This window comes from Erinaceus europaeus, chromosome 21 (genome assembly GCF_950295315.1).
Source record: "Erinaceus europaeus chromosome 21, mEriEur2.1, whole genome shotgun sequence".
Taxonomy (NCBI): domain Eukaryota; kingdom Metazoa; phylum Chordata; class Mammalia; order Eulipotyphla; family Erinaceidae; genus Erinaceus; species Erinaceus europaeus.
The window spans coordinates 38,101,058-38,118,764 of record NC_080182.1 but is presented as its reverse complement, the minus strand read 5'-3'; the positions used below and the strand labels follow the sequence as shown (position 1 = coordinate 38,118,764).

The window sequence follows — 17,707 nt, the reverse complement described above, 5'->3', positions numbered from 1 at the left end:
CCTGAGATATGGTTCAAAAAAGCAGATAAAACTCCCAAATTCTTAAATCCTAGTAAGCCCACACCAAGACACATTGTAAAGCTATCAGAAGTCAAGAAAAAAAAAAAAAGAAGCTGCTAGGGAAAAAATGAAAATGACTTATAAATGCAGCATAGTCAGACTTGCATCAACTGTGGGAACTGTGGAGGCCAGGAGAGAGTGGAGTGGCATATTGAAGGTTCTAGAATGCAACAGCTACCATCTTTGCATGCTTTATCCTGCAAGACTATCATTCAGATCTGAAGGAACAATCAAACCAGTACCAGATGTACAAAATCTAAAGGAATTTGCCACTAGCAGACCTGCCTTGCAAAAATTAATAAAAGCTGCACCACAGAGAAGGAAGCAAGGTACACTGAACTCTCAGCAAGGTGGTAAACAGAAAAACGGACCTAGAAACTCAAGCCATAGAAATATGACACAACTCTAAAGTATGAAAGGGGAGGAAGAAACAGATGAATGATTTTCAAGCAAAGAACAGTAAAGAAAAAAATAAACAAAAGTAAAAACCCTTGGTGTTGTTGTGTGGGCCACGGAGAAGAGAGAGAGGAGGTCCGGAGCGAAGAGGAAACACAAATCTTTATTTGCGCTGGCACCTCAGAGTTGGGTGCTAGAGAAGCAGGTTGGGCCACGTGGAGGTAGCAAAAATGGCCGCCTCACGCAGTAACCTTTCCTGCATCTGAACACCGAAGTGAAGCGCTGGCAAGAGAGCGAGGTGCGGAAGAAGAAGGGCTTTTATAGGAGTAGCATTCGCAGAGAATGGGAAGGGGGAGGAGTAACCATAGCACTTCAACTATGGCGGGGAAATAGACAATGCCCTGAGGGTACAACATGGTGGCACAGGCACTCCGAGAATGTCCCAACTGAGAATGTCCCAACTCTCGCGCGGGAACTAGCAATAGCCCGAGGGGACAACATGGTAGATGTGACTGCACAATTTCCCAGCACCTTGGAGCAGGGGAGACAGCATAATGTTTATACAAAGGCCTTTCATGCCTGAGGCTCTGAGATCCCAAAGTCAATCCCACCATAAGCCAGAGCTGAGCAGTGCTCTGATGCCTGCCTCTCCCTCTCTCTAACGCTGTCCTTCTCCCCCTCCAACCTCTTCTGTATCTCTCTTTCTCATTAAAAGAAATAAAATATTAAATAAAATAATTTCATATATACTTATATATAAATATATAAGGTACTATTATGTATATAACAGTTTGCATATATACAGTACTATATGTCTTTTTAAGGATGTCATTTGCTCTCTAGTATTTATTAATCTTTCTTGTATTTATTTTTCTTTTTCTCATCTTTCTCATTATATATATCTTTTTAAAATTTTGTATTAGTGATTTAGTAATTCCATATAATTCCCACCACCAAAGTTCTGTATCCCGTCCCCTCCATTGGAAACTTCCTTATTCTTTATCCCTCTGGGTGTATGGACCAACCTTCTTTAAGGGGTGCAGAAAATGGAAGGTCTGGCTTCTATAATTGCTTCTCTGCTGAGCATGGATGTTGGCAGGTCGATTCATGCCCCAGCCTGTGTCTGTCTCTCCCTAGTGGGACATGGCTCTGGGGAGGTGAGGTTCCAGGAGACATTGGTGAGGTCGTCTGCCCAGGGAAGTCAGGGTAGCATCATGGTGTATAATAATATCTTAAGGTTCTTTACTCTGGTGTTTGTGTTCAAAGATTATTGTTTCTGTAGTTTATATCTGTTACCAAGTGGCCTGCATTTCTGTGAAAGACTGGAGAGATAGAGACAGACAGAAATTGAGAAGGAAAGGGAGGTAGAGAGGAAGAGAGACAGAGAGACAGCTGCAGCCCTGCTTCTCCACTTGTGAAGCTTTCCCCCTGCAGGTGGAGACCAGGGGCTTGAACCTGGGTCCTTGCTCACTGCAATGTGTGTGCTTAACCAAGTGCGCCACCACCTGGCCTCTCTCTTTCCATTTCTATCTCCCCTTTTTCCATCTGAGTTTCTCTGTCTCTATCCAAATACGTGAATAAATATATACATATTCAAAAACAAACAGCAACAACAGCAACAGACAATACAGCAGGCAATTACAAAACCAGAAAATAAAACCACTCATGAAATTATTTAGGCATGGTGTGACTGTACATCTACTGTATCTTGTTCTGGTGTGACTGTACATCTACTGTATCTTGTTCTGATGTGACTGTACATCTACTGTATCTTGTTCAGATCCTGTTTTTGACTTTAGTTGACTGAGTAAAATATGGAATATTAAAATGGATATATATAGGAAAATTTCTATTTAAAAAACATAGATAATAGATGTGTTAAGGAGTATTCTATTGTTTAGGTCATCCTAAGTACAATGTGACAAATTGTATAGCCCATAGAAAGAACATTTGGAAAAGGATAGGTCTGTCAAGTTATAAACTTTATGGTATAACTGCTAAAAAGGGTTTGTTTATGGTCTGGGAGACAGCAGAATGGTTATGCAAAAGACTTTCATGCCTGAGGCTCTGAGGTCCCAGGTTCAATCCCCAGAACCACCATAAGCCAGAGCTGAGCAGTGCTCTGGTCTATTTCTCCATACTTCTCAATCATAAAGAAAGAAAGGAAGGAAGGAAGGGAGGGAGGGAGGAAGGAAGGAAGGAAGGAAGGAAGGAAGGAAGGAAGAAAGAAAGAAAGAAAGAAAGAAAGAAAGAGAGAGAGAGAGAAGGAAAAAAAAACACCTCAGGTTAAAAAAAAGCCAAACTTTTTTTTCCTGACCATTGCATGCTTCTTGCTACAAAACTTGTGGAGTTATGGTTTCCACACAGGATTGATAATTCTCAGTCAATAGGAAATTTCCATAATAGGGAATTTGGAGATTAGTAGAAGTTTCTTTGCTTGTCACAGTTGTTTGTGGGAGTGTTTTTGACTTTTAATAGATGTGGATAAGGTGTTCTACAATATATGAGATAGTTTCAGACTACTGAATATTACAACTTTTAAAAATTTTATGTGCATTAAGCTTTATTCAAATATAAACCAAAAAAAAAAAAAAACTAAAGTGTATAATAATGCTGACAAGTTTTGTATTTAAAGTGACAAAGACTTACAATTTCAGAGAAAGTTTTGTGACTAGGGGAAGGTTAATTATAATAAATTATGTCAAATGATATGTAATTTACTTCATACATTTTACTTCCTCATTTATAGAATTTCTAACTCTATTTAGTCAAAAAAGTTTTCAGTTCAGTTTCAGTTGCTGAAAATTCAACAACAGTTTGCAGATATGATACTGAGAGTATTTTAGGTTGAATTAACCAAAATGATTTTTAAATTTATGGGACACATTGAATTTTATTATTCAATAATAAGAGTGTAAAATACTTCCATCTTCCATTTTGAATATCAGATCATTTTTAAATAATTTTTATTAGTTATTTTTAATAGTAATTTACAAAATTATAAAATGATAAGGGTGTAACTCTACGCCGTTCCCTCTACCAGAATTCAGTGTGCCCGTTCTCCCCCAGCAGAAAGCAATAGTTCTCCCACAGTCACAGATACGGGCTGACTTTACATCTGTAACTGTCGATTTCTCTCTCTCTCTCTCTCTCTACACACACACACACACACACACACACACACACACACACATACATACACACACACATACATACACATATATACACACACACATACACACATACACACACATATATACACACACACACACACACACATATACACACACATACACACACATTCACACATACATACACACATACACACATTCACACATACATACACACATACACACATACATACACACATATACACATACACACATACACACATACATGCACACACACATACACACATATATATATATACATACATAAACACACACACACAGACACACATGTACACACATACACACATACACACAGACACACATAACACACACATGTACACACATACACACATATATATACACACATAAACACACATACACACAGACACACATAACACACACATATACACACATACACATACACACACAGACACACATGTACACACATACACACATACACACATACACACACAGACACACAGACACACAGACACACATAACACACACATGTACACACATACACACATACACACATATACACACATACACACATACACACATAACACACACATGTACACACATACACACATATACACACACACACATACACACATACACACATACACGCACACACATACATACACACATACACATATATACATACATACACACATACACACACATACATACATATGTAACCTCTCCGGGGTTACTGCTGAGGCTCAGTGCTGGCTCTGTGACTCCACTGCTCCTAGTGGCCATTTTTTTTTCCCATGTGGACAGGACAGTGAGAAGGGGGCACTTTGTGTATTTGGGGAGGGGAGGGGAGAGAAGGGTAGACATCTGTAGACCTGCTTCACTGCTTGTGGGGATTCAGGATTTCAAACCGGGATCCTTGTGCTTCCTACTACGTGTGCTTAACCCTGTGAACCTTTTTATAAAGTCTTTTTTTTTTTTAGTGATTTAGTAATTATTTACAAGATCTAAGATAATAGGGTTATAATTCCATACAATTCTAACTACCAGAGTTCAGTATCCCATTACCTCCATTGGAAACTTGCCTACCGTTTACCTCTCTGGGAGTATGCACCAAAATTATTTTTGGGGTGGAGAAGGTAGGAGGTCTGTCTTCTGTAATTGCTTCTTCATTGGACATGGACATTGGCAGGTTGATCCATATCCCCAGTGTGTTTCTGTCTTTCCCTAGTAGGGTAGGGCTCTGGAGAGGTGAGACTTCAGGACACATTGGTGAAATCGTCTGCCCATGGAAGGAAGTCAGTATGAAATTATAGTAGTGTTTGCAACTTGGGTGGCTGAAAAGTGCTAAGATATAAAGGGGTCAAATTGTTTAATAAGCAGGAGCCCAACATAAGAATAGAGCAGACGAGATTAGGGGTCTTTGAGTGGAAAGAAACTAGGAAGTCTTATTTTAGGTATGTTCCATGGGGCCCATGACTTTAGTGATTTTTGTCTGAGCCTGATAGCTATAATACAGGTAGACTGAAAGTATTGTCTGGGAAGATGATGTCAAAGTTGAGAATAGGACTAGAAAGTTGGATTATTGCAGAGAGTAGCTCCCAAACATGAGTAAAGTTTGTAAACACCATTAACTGTTAACCCCATTGATCTGACCTAGGGCCCATATATATTCATATTCCTGTTTAGCACGGGAGCCTGTGTGACTTCTGAGTCTTTGTCAGCCTGCAGTCCATGGTCACAGCTAGAAACATTCTACGTTTGTATCTTTTTTTTTTAGTGCAGAGATGTATTTCTTTTTAAAATTAAAAAAAAAATTAATCTTTATTGGATAGAAACAGCCAGAAATTGAGGGGGGTATATGATGGAGAGAGGCAGAGCGATGCCTGTAACACTACTTCACCACTTGCAAAACTTTCCCCCTGCAGATGGGGACTAGGGGCTCGAACCGGGTCCTTGCACATTGTAATGTGTGCTCAACCATGTGCTCCACCACCCGGCCCCTAGGGATGTGTTTCATGGAGTACATGCTCTTTGACTTCTTTGACCAGTCGTCTGTTGATGGATGTTCAAGTTGCTTCCACTGTATGGTTATTGTGAATAATGCAACTGTGAACATTGGGGTGTATACGTCTACTTGAATAAATATTTTCATGTCTTTTGGATAGACACCTTAGAGTGGTGTTGCTGGATCGTAATGTCTTTACATTTCTATTGCTTTAAAGACACTCCAGATAGTTTTCCAAAGGGGCTGTGCTCGTCTGCGTTCTCATCGGCAGCGTGACTGAGCCCCTTTTTCTCCACTGTTGCCATTTCCTGTTTTGTTGATGTGAGCCGTTCTCAGAGGTGTCAGGCAGAATCTTAGGGTAGTTTTGATTTGTGTCTCTCTAATGATGGATGGAGTGGATCATCTCTTCCTGTGTCTGTGGGCTTTCATTTCACTTGTCCATGGGGTAAGGTCCCCAAATATTTGATGTTAAGGTCCTGAAGTGTTTCACTGACGTTCTCTTCTATGCATTTTATAGTTTTAGGTCTAATCTCCAGCTCTTTGGTCTATATTGGTTTGATTTTGGTGTATGGTGTTAAGTGGTGGTCTACTTTGGCTTTTCTACATGTGTCTGTCCAGTTCTACCAGCACTGTTTATTGAAGTGACCTTCTTTTCCTCATTGTATGGTTTTGGCTCCTTTTATAAGATGATTGTGTGTGTGGGGGCTGGTATCTGGTATCTCCATTCTGTTAATGTGTCTCAGTCAGTGTCTTACATTAATTTTTTTTTTAATTTCTTCATTGGGGAATTACTGTTTTTCATTTGACAGTAAGTACAATAGTTTGTACATGCATAACATCCCCCAGTTTTCCATATAACAGTACAACCCCACTAGGTCCTCTGTCACCCTTCTTGGACCTGTATTCTCCCCCCCCCCCCCAGAGTCTTTTACTTTGGTGCAATACACCAACTCCAGCTCAGGTTCTACTTGCGTGTTCTCTTCTGATCTTGTTTCTCAACTTCTGCCTGAGAGGGAGATCAGCCCATATTCATCCTTCTGTTTCTGACCTATTTCACTTAACATGAATTTTTCAAGGTCCATCCAAGATCAGCTTCTTCTTCTTCTAGCGTTTGCCCTTCTTCCATAGCCAGTCAACAGCGTCAGGACCTGCTTGTTGCTGGCTTTGAAAGTGACTGGGATCCATGTGGATTCAGTCGGCTAGGAAGGATCGTCAGTTTCCCCAATGAATGGGGACTCACGGGGATGCACCACGAGAAGGTCGATCCAATGCATCCCAAGATCAGCTGAAAACGGTGAAGTCACCATTTTTAATAGGTGAGTAGTATTCCATTGTGTATATATACAACTTGCTCAGCCACTCATCTGTTGTTGGACACCTGGGTTGCTTCCAGGTTTTGGCTATTACAGATTGTGCTGCTAAGAACGTATGTGTATACAGATCTTTTTGGATGGGTGTGTTGGGTTCCTTAGGATCTATCCCCAGGAGAGGAATTGCAGGATCATAGGGTAGGTCCATTTCTAGCCTTCTGAGAGTTCTCCAGACTGTTCTCCACAGAGGTTGGACCAGTTGACATTCCCACCAGCAGTGCAGGAGGGTTCCTTTGACCCCACACCCTCTCCAGCATTTGCTGCTGTTACCTTTTCTGATGTCTGACATTCTCACAGGAGTGAAGTTGTATCTCATTGTTGTCTTTATTTGCATTTCTCTGACAATCAATGGCTTGGAGCATTTTTTCATGTGTTTCTCAGCCATTCAGATCTCTTCTGTGGTGAATATTCTGTCCATGTCCTCTTCCCATTTTTGGATGGGGTCATTTGCTTTCTTGTTGTACACTAGTTATTTTTAATGTTATGCAATCTTCGCTATTACTATCTGCAGTGATCTCATATGCTTCTTCGCTGTGATTTTCTTTTCTTTTTTAAATTTTTATTTAATTTATTATTGGATGAAGACAGGGAAATTGAGAGGGGAGGAGGAGATTGAGAGAGAAAAAAAGACAGAAAGACACATGCTGCCCTGTTTAACCACTTGTGAAGCATTCCCTCTGCAGGTGGGGACCAGGAGCTTGAACCCAGGTCCTTCTGCACTGTAGTGTGTGTGCTTAACCAGGTGTGCCACTGCCTTCCCCCCCCCCCACAAGAGTACCACTTATGAGTGAATCGTTTGAGTTGTCCCCTTTGGCTCAATTTTTGTTGTATGTTTTTTAGACAGGTAGGCAGACAGACAAACAGACTAGGAGGGAGAAGAAGGAAGAGTGAAAGGAGTGAGAGAGAAAGAATACAGAGAAAGTGAGAGACAACAGAACATCACTCTCTGGTCCTTGGACTTGCTTGATGCTGTCCATTGTGCTTCTCTGTGGTGCCTGGGAATACAGCCAGGTCTCATGAATGGTAAGGCATATCTTTTCTTTGCTGACCTGTCTTCTCAGCCCCTGTGATTTCTTATATTACATTGTCCTTACCCAGTATATTTATTTGTTTTTGCACCAGAAACAGTAGATTGTTAAAATTTTGCTGTAAGGCAAGCCTTTTGCTTGATAAAGCAAAATTTTACTTCTTTACTTTATATCATATATTAAATTTAAATTCAAAATCCATATATCTTTAGGATTAAGATAGAATACATTCTTTCATTTAATTAACATCTTTCCCCTGCCTTGAGACCTTGAAATTCTTTTGGAATTTTATTAAAATATTTTTTGAAGTGTACCAAGTTCAGTGTTACACTGTTTTGATCACTCCTTTCCCTTATTCCTGTGTTCATTCTGTATATCACTTCATATATTAACTTACACTGTGAGCACAGTACACACAGAAAAGCTTATGAAAAAGTTTAAATGGAGTGCTGAAATGTCTTATGGGTAGAAATATATAATTATTACATAAACTTTTAAAATGTTATCTAGACAGGGAGTACTGCTTAACAGATGTGATTGCTTCATTGTTACAAATTTATGCCAATCAGAGTTGATAGGATTTGATCACACTCTAGTAGATTTATGAGAAAAATTATAATATTGCATGACATGCTTCAGATAGAAAACATCAATATAAGTTGAACATGATTTCTTTTTTAAGATAACAAGACAGTAATTCTTTAAATCAGATGGTTACTTCTTTGAGGGAATATTCCCCACTTTTGGTGAAAATCTCTGATATATTTTTCTCATTCTGGTAGAATATTAAACTTTTGTTTCAGATGTTAGTGTACATATAGATGACCAAATTTTCAAAGTTCAATAAAAAAATGGGGGAAGAATTTAAATTTGACAGCAGATAAAAACCTATGGCTTCCTTAGTCATACTAAACATTACTAGGACTTATTTTTCTTCTTTAAGTTTGTAGTTTACTTCTTCACCTAAACAACAACAATGAAAGATAATTTTTTCACTAATGAGGTGATAGGATCCAGTGGGGTGTTACACTCAAGAAATGGATTCTAGTCTCTCAAGCCTACTTCTAACAGCAAATGATAAAACCAGTTATTAAAAAGCCCCTATTTAAGAACATTTTAAACTTCAGTTAGTAGTTGTACATTGTGAATCATATGCACTCAACTTTGAAATGAAACATAAAGTCTCTGGAGAACTTGGTTGCTATGAGGGCGAGGGAGATAGCATAATGGTTATGCAAATAAATTCTCATGCCCAAGTCTCCTCCAAAATCCCAGGTTCAATCCCCTGCACCACTGTAAGCCAGGGCTGAGCAGTGCTCAGGTGTTTTTCTCTTTGTGTTTGTGTGTGTCTCTCTCTCTCTGCATCTCTCTCAAAAATAAAATCAAAATATTTTTTTTTGAAAAAGAAAAGCAATACTTTTTTAAAAAAGACAGGTCATTTGTGGAAGATGTCGAAGATTTTAGATGGTAAGCTTTAAGTTTTGATATATGGAGACAAGCCAGACCAGTGGTGGCCTGTGTTAAAGACCTAGCAAACTTTCAAGACTTTCTGAATTGGGGGCCGGGCAGTAGTGCAGCGGGTTAAGCGCACGCGGCGCGAAGCACAAGGATCCTGGTTCGAGCCCCCGGCTCCCCACCTGCAGGGGAGTCCCTTCATAGGCGGTGAAGCAGGTCTGCAGGTGTCTGTCTGTCTCTCTCTCTCCCTTCTGTCTTCTCCTCTCTCCATTTCTCTTTGTCCTTTCCAACAACGACGACATCAGTGATAACAACAATAGTTACAACAATGAAAAACAAGGGCAACAAAAGGGAAAATAAATAAATATAAAAAAATTAAAAAATTTTCAGAATTGGGAGTTGGGTGGTAGTGCAGCGGGTTAAGCACACATGGTGCAAAACGCAAGGGCCAGAGTAAGGATCCCGGTCGAGCCCCTGGCTCCCCACCTGCAGGGGAGTTGCTTTACAGGTGGTGAAGCAGGTCTGCAGGTGTCTTTCTTTCTCTCCCACCTCTGCCTTCCCCTCCTCTCTCTATTTCTCTCTGTCCTATCCAACAGTGATGGCATCAACAACAACAATAACTACAACAACAAAACAACAAGGACAACAAAAGGGAAAATAAATAATAATAAAAATTTTAAAAAGATTTCATAATTATTTGTAACATGGTTTAGATTTAACTCATCTAGGAAGTATGTCAGGGGTCAGAGGATTAGTTCACAGGGCATCTGCCTTAGCATTTGCATGATTTAGTCTTGAATTCTAGCATCACCTGGGGCAGCTCCAGTGCTCTGCATGTATGTCTGGTTGCCTCTCTCTCTTTCAGTGAAAAAAATGAGTCAGAAACAATGAAATTGTGCTTGCATGTGACCCTGACTCATAATAATAAGAAATATTTCAAAAAGCTAATAGAAATAAAGAGGCTAAGTGGGACATGAAATCATTTATTTACCACTTAAAATTGGTGTGTTGACATCCACCAAATATATCACATACATATATATATTTTAATAATTTATTTATTTATTCTCGAGAAAGATAGGAGAGAGAAAGAACCAGACATCACTCTGGTACATGTGCTGCTGGGGATTGAACTCAGGACGTCATGCTTGAGAGTCCAGTGCTTTATCCACTGCGCCACCTCCCATACCACATATTACATATATTTATGAAAACGTTTAAAATATCTCCATTCTCAGAGTTATCACCATCTTGAAATTGGCCTGTATCCTTCCTACCATCTTCTAGACTTTTACTCCTCTTATTTCACATTGAGTCCTCTTCTTATTAAAGATATTCTGTTGTCTCTTTGTATTTTAACTCTTGATGCTGTATCTGTTACTGTTTCTGTGATTCTGTTCTTACATGTGGTGTATTAACTGTGAGACTGTTCGCTAATATTACTTGGTAAGGCAATACCTGTACTATAGTTGATTTACTCGTCTCTGGTTGAGCATTTTAAGGTCAGGGTCCTTTGCACAGACTTCTGCCACAGATTAATTCTTCATGGATTTTCTCCCATTTGCACTTACAGCATATTTCCAGATTCTGGTACATCTGACTGTGTCCTGTGTCAGACTGGTGCCATTGGAGCTATGCATTGGTTTCTGTTTTATTCTGTTTATTGAGTTCTGCCTTTCCTTTTTTTAAATTTATTTTTTCTTTATTGGGGAGATTAATGGTTTACAGTCAACAGTAAAATACAGTAGTTTGTGCATGTGTAACATGTCTCAGCTTTTCATATAACAATTTCACGTCTTCTAGGTCCTTCTCTGCCGTCATGTTCCAGGACCCTTCTCTCCACCCCAGAGTCTTTTACTTTGGTGTAATACACCAAACCCAGTCCAATTTGTGCTTTGTGTTTCCTTATTTTTCTGTTTCTTTTCTTTTTTTTTTTTGTTAGTGATTTTATAATGATTGACAAGACTGCGAGATAAGAGGGGTACAATTCCATATAATTTCCACTACCAGAGTGCCATATCCCTTCCCCTTCATTAGGAGCTTCCCTATTCTTTATCCCTCGGGGAATATGGACCAAAGATCTCTATGGGACACAGAAGGTGGGAGGCCTGGTTTCTGTAATTGCTTCTCTGCTGCACATGGGTATTGACTGACAGGTTGATTCACACCCTCAGCCTGTCTCTACCTTTCCCTAGTGGGGTCAGGGCTCTGTGGAGGTGGGGTTCTAGGACACATTGGTGAGGTCATCAGCCCAGAGAAGGCAGGTTGGCATTATGGTAGTATTTTTCAACTTCTGTCTGTGAGTGAGATCATCCCATATTCATCCTTCTCTTTCTGACTTATCTCACTTGACATGATTCCTTTAAGCTCCATCCAAGATGAGGTGAAGAGAGTGAAATCACCATTTTAAATAGCTGAGTAGTATTCCATTGTATATTGCTTTAATAGCCACTCATCTGTTGTTGGACACCTGATTGCTGCCAGGTTTTGGCTATCACAAAGTGTGCTGCTGGGTGCCATGCAGTGGAGCAGCAGGTTAAGCGCACATGGCGCCAATTGCAAGGCCCAGCGCAAGGATCCCAGTTCGAACCCCTGGCTCCCCACCTGCAGGGGCATCACTTGACAGGCAGTGAAGCAGGTCTGCAGGTGTCTATCTTTCTTTCCCCCACTCTGTCTTCCCCTCCTCTCTCCATTTCTCTCCATCCTATCATACAACAGTGAAGTAATAACAATAGCAATGATAAATAACAAGGGCAACAAAAGGGAAAAAATGGCCTCCAGGAGCAGTGGATTCGTAGCGCAGGCACCAAGCCCCAGCAATAACCCTGGAGGCAAAAAAAAATGTGCTGCTATGAACATAGGTATACACAAATCTTCTTAGATGCTTCCTTAGGATATATTCCCAAGATAGGAATTGCAGGGTCATAGAGTAGGTCTGCTTCTAGCCTTCTTAGACTTCGTCTGACTGCTCTCCATAGGGGTTGGAACAATTGACATTCCCACCAGCAGTGCAGGAGGGTCCTTTGTCCCCACACCCTCTCCAGCATTTGCTGCTGTTCCCTTTTCTGATGTGTGACATTCTCACAGGAGTGAAGTGGGGTATCTCATTGCTGTCTTTATTTGCATTTCTCTGACAATCAGAGACTTGGAGCATTTTTTCATATGATGTGTCGTGGTGTGTCTTTAGGTCTGAGTTATTTCTGTTTGGAACTTTCTTGGTTTCTTGACTTTTTTCCTTCATGTTGTTTAGAGTAGGGAAGTTCTCAGCTATTATGTCCTGTGGAACGCTTTCCTCCCCTTTCACTGTTTCTTCCTCTGGCAAACCAGTAATGCGCGCACTGCTTCTTTTGAAGTCATCCCGTATGTCTCTGTTGCTGTTTTCTGTATCTCTCATTTCTTTTTCAGTTCTCTTACTCCTCTCTTAGCTTTCTCTAATTCATCTTTTATCACGCTAATTCTGATTTCTGCCTCTATTCTGTTCTAGTTTAACCTCCAGGGAGTTTTCTTAGGTGAGGGGACAGAGCACACAACTCCTTGGCTAGATAATTTCCCTGCCACTGTGGTGAGTCCTTGCCAGTAGTTGAGTGCCCTGGCTCTGAGGTCATGGCTTCAGAGTCCACAGGTTCCCATCTGTTGCAGCTGCAGCTGTGTTTCACTGTGTACCTGCCTATATGGTGTCAACTCTTCTGTGCCTGGCTTCTGTCCAGTGCCCTTCTCGCCCCTTGCCCACATATACTAGGGGCTCCTTGAAACTAATGTGTCTTTGGAAGTCTCAGCTGTAGTCTGACAAGGCTAGGTCAATTTATGTTTTGTCTATTCTTGTTTTGGGGAGTGACTTTGTGTCTTCTATTATTCCATAACTACAGGCCTCTGGTAGCCCTAAATTTTGTTTTATTTTAACCTGTCAGAGGTTAGGAAGGACCAGTTTTGTTTCACTTTACCTTAGCAATAAGTGTGTCTGTGCATAAATAAGACATGTTCTTTTGCTTAATATAAATCATATGATTTTCTTCCCAGGAAGATATATATATATATTTGTTTCAGTTAGTAAGAATGGAGTGCAAATTAGAGAAAATTACTTACTTGTGAACATTTTGATTTTTTAAGATATTATCAGCAACTTATATAATCAACATCATATTCTTTAGATTCAAATTTATATCATGCTTTTATTAAGCTTCTTTTACTGCATTTTATATTTTAGTAGAAGTAATATTTAATGGGCCAAGTTCTCCTGGTGAACTCATCTGTTACTGTGCTTGAGGACTCATGTTCAAGCCCTGGTCCCCATCTACAGTGAGGTGAGCAGTGCTGCAGGTATCTCTTCTCTCTGTCTCTCCTCTCTCATCTTTTAGCAAAAAAGTGGCTTCCAGGTACAGTGGATCTATATCTTACCAAATCCCAGAGATAACCTTGGTGGCAAAGACAAAACAAAACAAGTCACATATTTAAAATGTATTGAAAGATATTTTACACAGGTAAGAGAAAAATTTTCTCTATTAAAGAGAAAGCTGTTAATTTGTGAAATTCTTTTGACTGTTCCCAACAGCTTGAAGCTGCCTCATAGAATGCCAACTATTAGAATATTAATGTTATCAACTATTTCAATGAAAATAAATCTTTTGGAAGTAAAAGGTCTAGAAAATTGCTTGGTCTGGATAATTTCTTGCATATCAGTAACTTGAGAAAGCTGAAAAAGATTTTGTTTTGTCTAATAGACATATACTGCTTTAATAATGCAAAATAATCTACAACAAAAGTGATCTCTATTTTGATCATAGACACTGATTTAATGAGACAGACTAACTTAATATGGATACAGGATGTGAATTTTTTATTTGTATTTAAAAAAAATATTTATTTGTTTACTTATTTTACTTATTTATTTGTTTACTTATTTACTTATTTGTTTATTATTGTTGTTATTGATGTCGTCATTGTTGGATAGGACAGAGAGAAATGGAGAAAGGAGAGGAAGACAAAGAGGGGGAGAGAGATAGACACCTGCAGACCTGCTTCACCACCTGTGAAGTGACTTCCCTGCAGTTGGGGAGCTGGGGGCTCGAACTAGGATCCTTACTCCGGTCTTTGTGCTTTACACTATGTGTGCTTAACCCGCTGCGCTACCACCCAACTCCCTATTATTTGTATTTTTTACGTAATTAATAGACATACTTCTACTATTGTCTCTTTTTTGGAGTTCTTATTTCTTAAATTTTACACATTACTTCTTGTTGAGTTCTTAAGAATATGCAGTTGTCTTAAAATCCATTTAAAATACTAAAATTTTTAAAATAATTAGCTTCTTTTTATACTGTGATAAACCTGTTTTTCATTGAAAAAAATTTCCATTCTTTAAAGTTTCTGCCTTTTGGAGCACAAGAAGAGGAGTATATGTTTCCTACAAGTTTTGGGAAGGCTTTTAGGAAGGCAGTCAATTATTCAGTGAGTGTACTATTGTAAGATGGTGAGGCCTGAGATGCAGTCTCTCTAGCAGTGTGCCTAGGCTATCACTTAGGTTTGCTGTCCACAGAATCACCTTGGACCGTTACTTATGTACGAGAGAGCTAGTTTCTATTTTCATTCTACTTCACTTGATTTTGCTCTCTCAGACACCACTGCATTTGCTGACTTTGAACTCTTAAATTCTGTTGCATCTGGGTTGCAGCTCTTGATTGGCAAATTTACCTTTACATCTGGTCAGATAATTCTACACTTGGAAAAATATTCCTATTGTGTGCATTATTCCACTGCACCTAGCGGAGTTAAAAGTAGTTTGGATGCAAAGGGAAGAATTAATGATTGGAAGATACAGAGTTGGTAAATTATTTATTCTGGCCCTGAGGAAGCTGAAAAGCTTGAGTGAAAGACTAATAAATCATTTGTGGTTGTGCTGGTTGTCACTTCCAATTATTTTAGACGGTTTTGTGATAAACTGCAGCACCTGCTAGATAGCCGCACACCCTCCCTTGGTGCTGGTGGTGCATCTTGTTTAGTCAATTATCAGAGGCAAGTTTGTGTAAAGTTTATTTAGGTTGGAAAAGAAATGACTCTTTTTAAGTCAATGTTGCATTTTCTCATTGTTCTGAGTGCTATTAGACAATTTCTGTGACATGACAGGAAACCTGGAATCCACATATTCTGTTAGCCAGGAAACTTATCTTTATCTTTTGCTAAATTAAATACTTGAAGAATTGAGCTTCTTTGTTATTCCCAGACTAATTAAAATTTACTTGTGCTGAGATGATTAGTATGCTAAAGATCAAATCATCTTTTTTATACTATTTGGTGGAGAACCAGTGCTACTGTTACTAAACTAGTTTTGATTATTCATTTTTGATGGCTGACGTTTTGAAACTAATAGCCCCCCAAAAACGAGGTTTCCCTCTGCACTGGTCCTAATCTCAGCTTCCTTCACCAGCATGATATAATTTGGAAAAAAAAACAAAAAGGGGAAAAAAAAAAAAAACAACAAACTTTGCCTAGACTGGTAAGGTTTTCATAGACTGGTAAGGTTTTAGCAGTCATAAAATAGGTTGCTGTAAAATTCCTTCAGAAATAATTATGAGCATCATATACAATGTGAAGTTTTGAAATTGTGGCCAACTCTTTTTTTCACCAGAGTTTAATAATTATTTACACTGAAGATAAAAACATGGGGTTTCTTTATTCAACACCCCACTCTCACACTTAGACAGATTATCTAAGCAGAAAATGTACAAAGAAATGAGAATTAATTGAAGAGATGGATAGACTAGACCTCCTATACATTTTCAGAGTTCTTCACCCTAAGAAATTGGAATACACATTCTTTTTGAGTCTGCATGGCACATCCTCAAGGATAGACCACATGTTAGGCCACAAAAACAGTATCAACAAATTCAAGAGCATTGATATCATCCCAAGCATCTTCTCAGACCACATTGGAGTCAAGCTAACACTTAACAACAAACAGTAAATTAGTAAAAGTCACGAAATTTGGAAACTCAACAACATACTGCTTGAAAACCTCTGGGTCAAAGAGGAACTCAAGAAATTGAAATGTTCCTAGAATCCAATGAAAATGAAGACAGGAGTTACCAAAATATTTGGGATACAGCTAAAACAGTACTTAAAGGGAAACTCAGCTTTAGAAGCACACATTAGGGAACAAGAAAAAGCTTAAGTAAACAACCTAAATGCATGCCTTAAAGACTTACAAGAAGAGGAACAAAGGAACTCTAAAGCAACCAGAAGGACTGAAAACACTAAAATTAAGGCAGAAATAAACAACATCGAAATTAAGAGAACCATACCCATACAAAAGATCAATGAAACCAAATGTTGATTCTTTTTTTTAATTAAAAAAATTTATTTATTTATTCCCTTTTGTTGCCCTTGTTGTTTTATTGTTGTAGTTATTACTGTTGTTATTGATGTTGTCGTTGTTGGATAGGACAGAGAGAAATGGAGAGGTGAGGGGTAGATAGAGAGGGGGAGAGAAAGACAGACACCTGCATACCTGCTTCACCGCCCGTGAAATGACTCCCCTGCAGGTGGGGAGCTGGGGGCTCAAACTGGGATCCTTACGCCAGTCCTTCCGCTTTGCGCCATGTGCGCTTAACCCACTGAGCTACCGCCTGAACCCCAAAATGTTGATTCTTTGAAGAACTAAACAAAATTGACAAACCCTTAGCCAGACACACACACACACACACACACACACACACACACACACACACACACACTCACACGGGGGGGGGGGGGAGAAGACTCAACTCAATAGAATTGTTAATGATAGGGAAAATATCACAGCAGATACCACAGCAATCTAAAAAAACCATGTGAAGCTTCTATGAACTAGCTATATGCCACTGAGCTAGAGAACTTGGAAGAAATGGAAGAATGCCTAGAAACATATACCCTTCCAAAACTGAACCAGAAAGAACTACAAAACCTAATTGAACCAACCACAGACAAAGAAATCAAAACAGTTACTAAGAATTTTCCCAACAACAAAATCAGATAGGGATACAACAAAAAAGGAAAACTACAGACCACTATCTTTGATGAACGTAGATGCTAAAATACTGAACAAGATCCTAGCCAATCAGATAAAGCAGTATATTACAAAGATTGTTCATCATGACCAAAAGGGATTTATCCCAGGAAGGCAAGGCTGGGTCAATATATGTAAGTCAGTTAGTGTCATTCACCACATCAAAAGCAAAATCAAAAACCATGATTATCTCAATAGATGCAGAG

The 17,707-nt window shown here is 39.2% G+C and overlaps 1 protein-coding gene across 4 annotated transcripts in view; it reads left to right on the top strand.

Moving 5' to 3' along the window:
- The window catches only part of TBC1D5 (TBC1 domain family member 5), a 504,373-nt gene that overhangs the window by 42,363 nt on the left and 444,303 nt on the right, over window positions 1-17,707 (top strand). Inside the window, exon 2 of one of the 4 annotated variants that reach the window (XM_060180868.1) lies at window positions 13,668-13,764. The exons of the other annotated variants lie outside the window; for them this stretch is intronic. The gene's annotated coding sequence lies outside the window, so the exon portion shown is untranslated. The remainder of the gene's footprint in view (window positions 1-13,667; window positions 13,765-17,707) is intronic. 4 annotated transcript variants of the gene reach the window in all.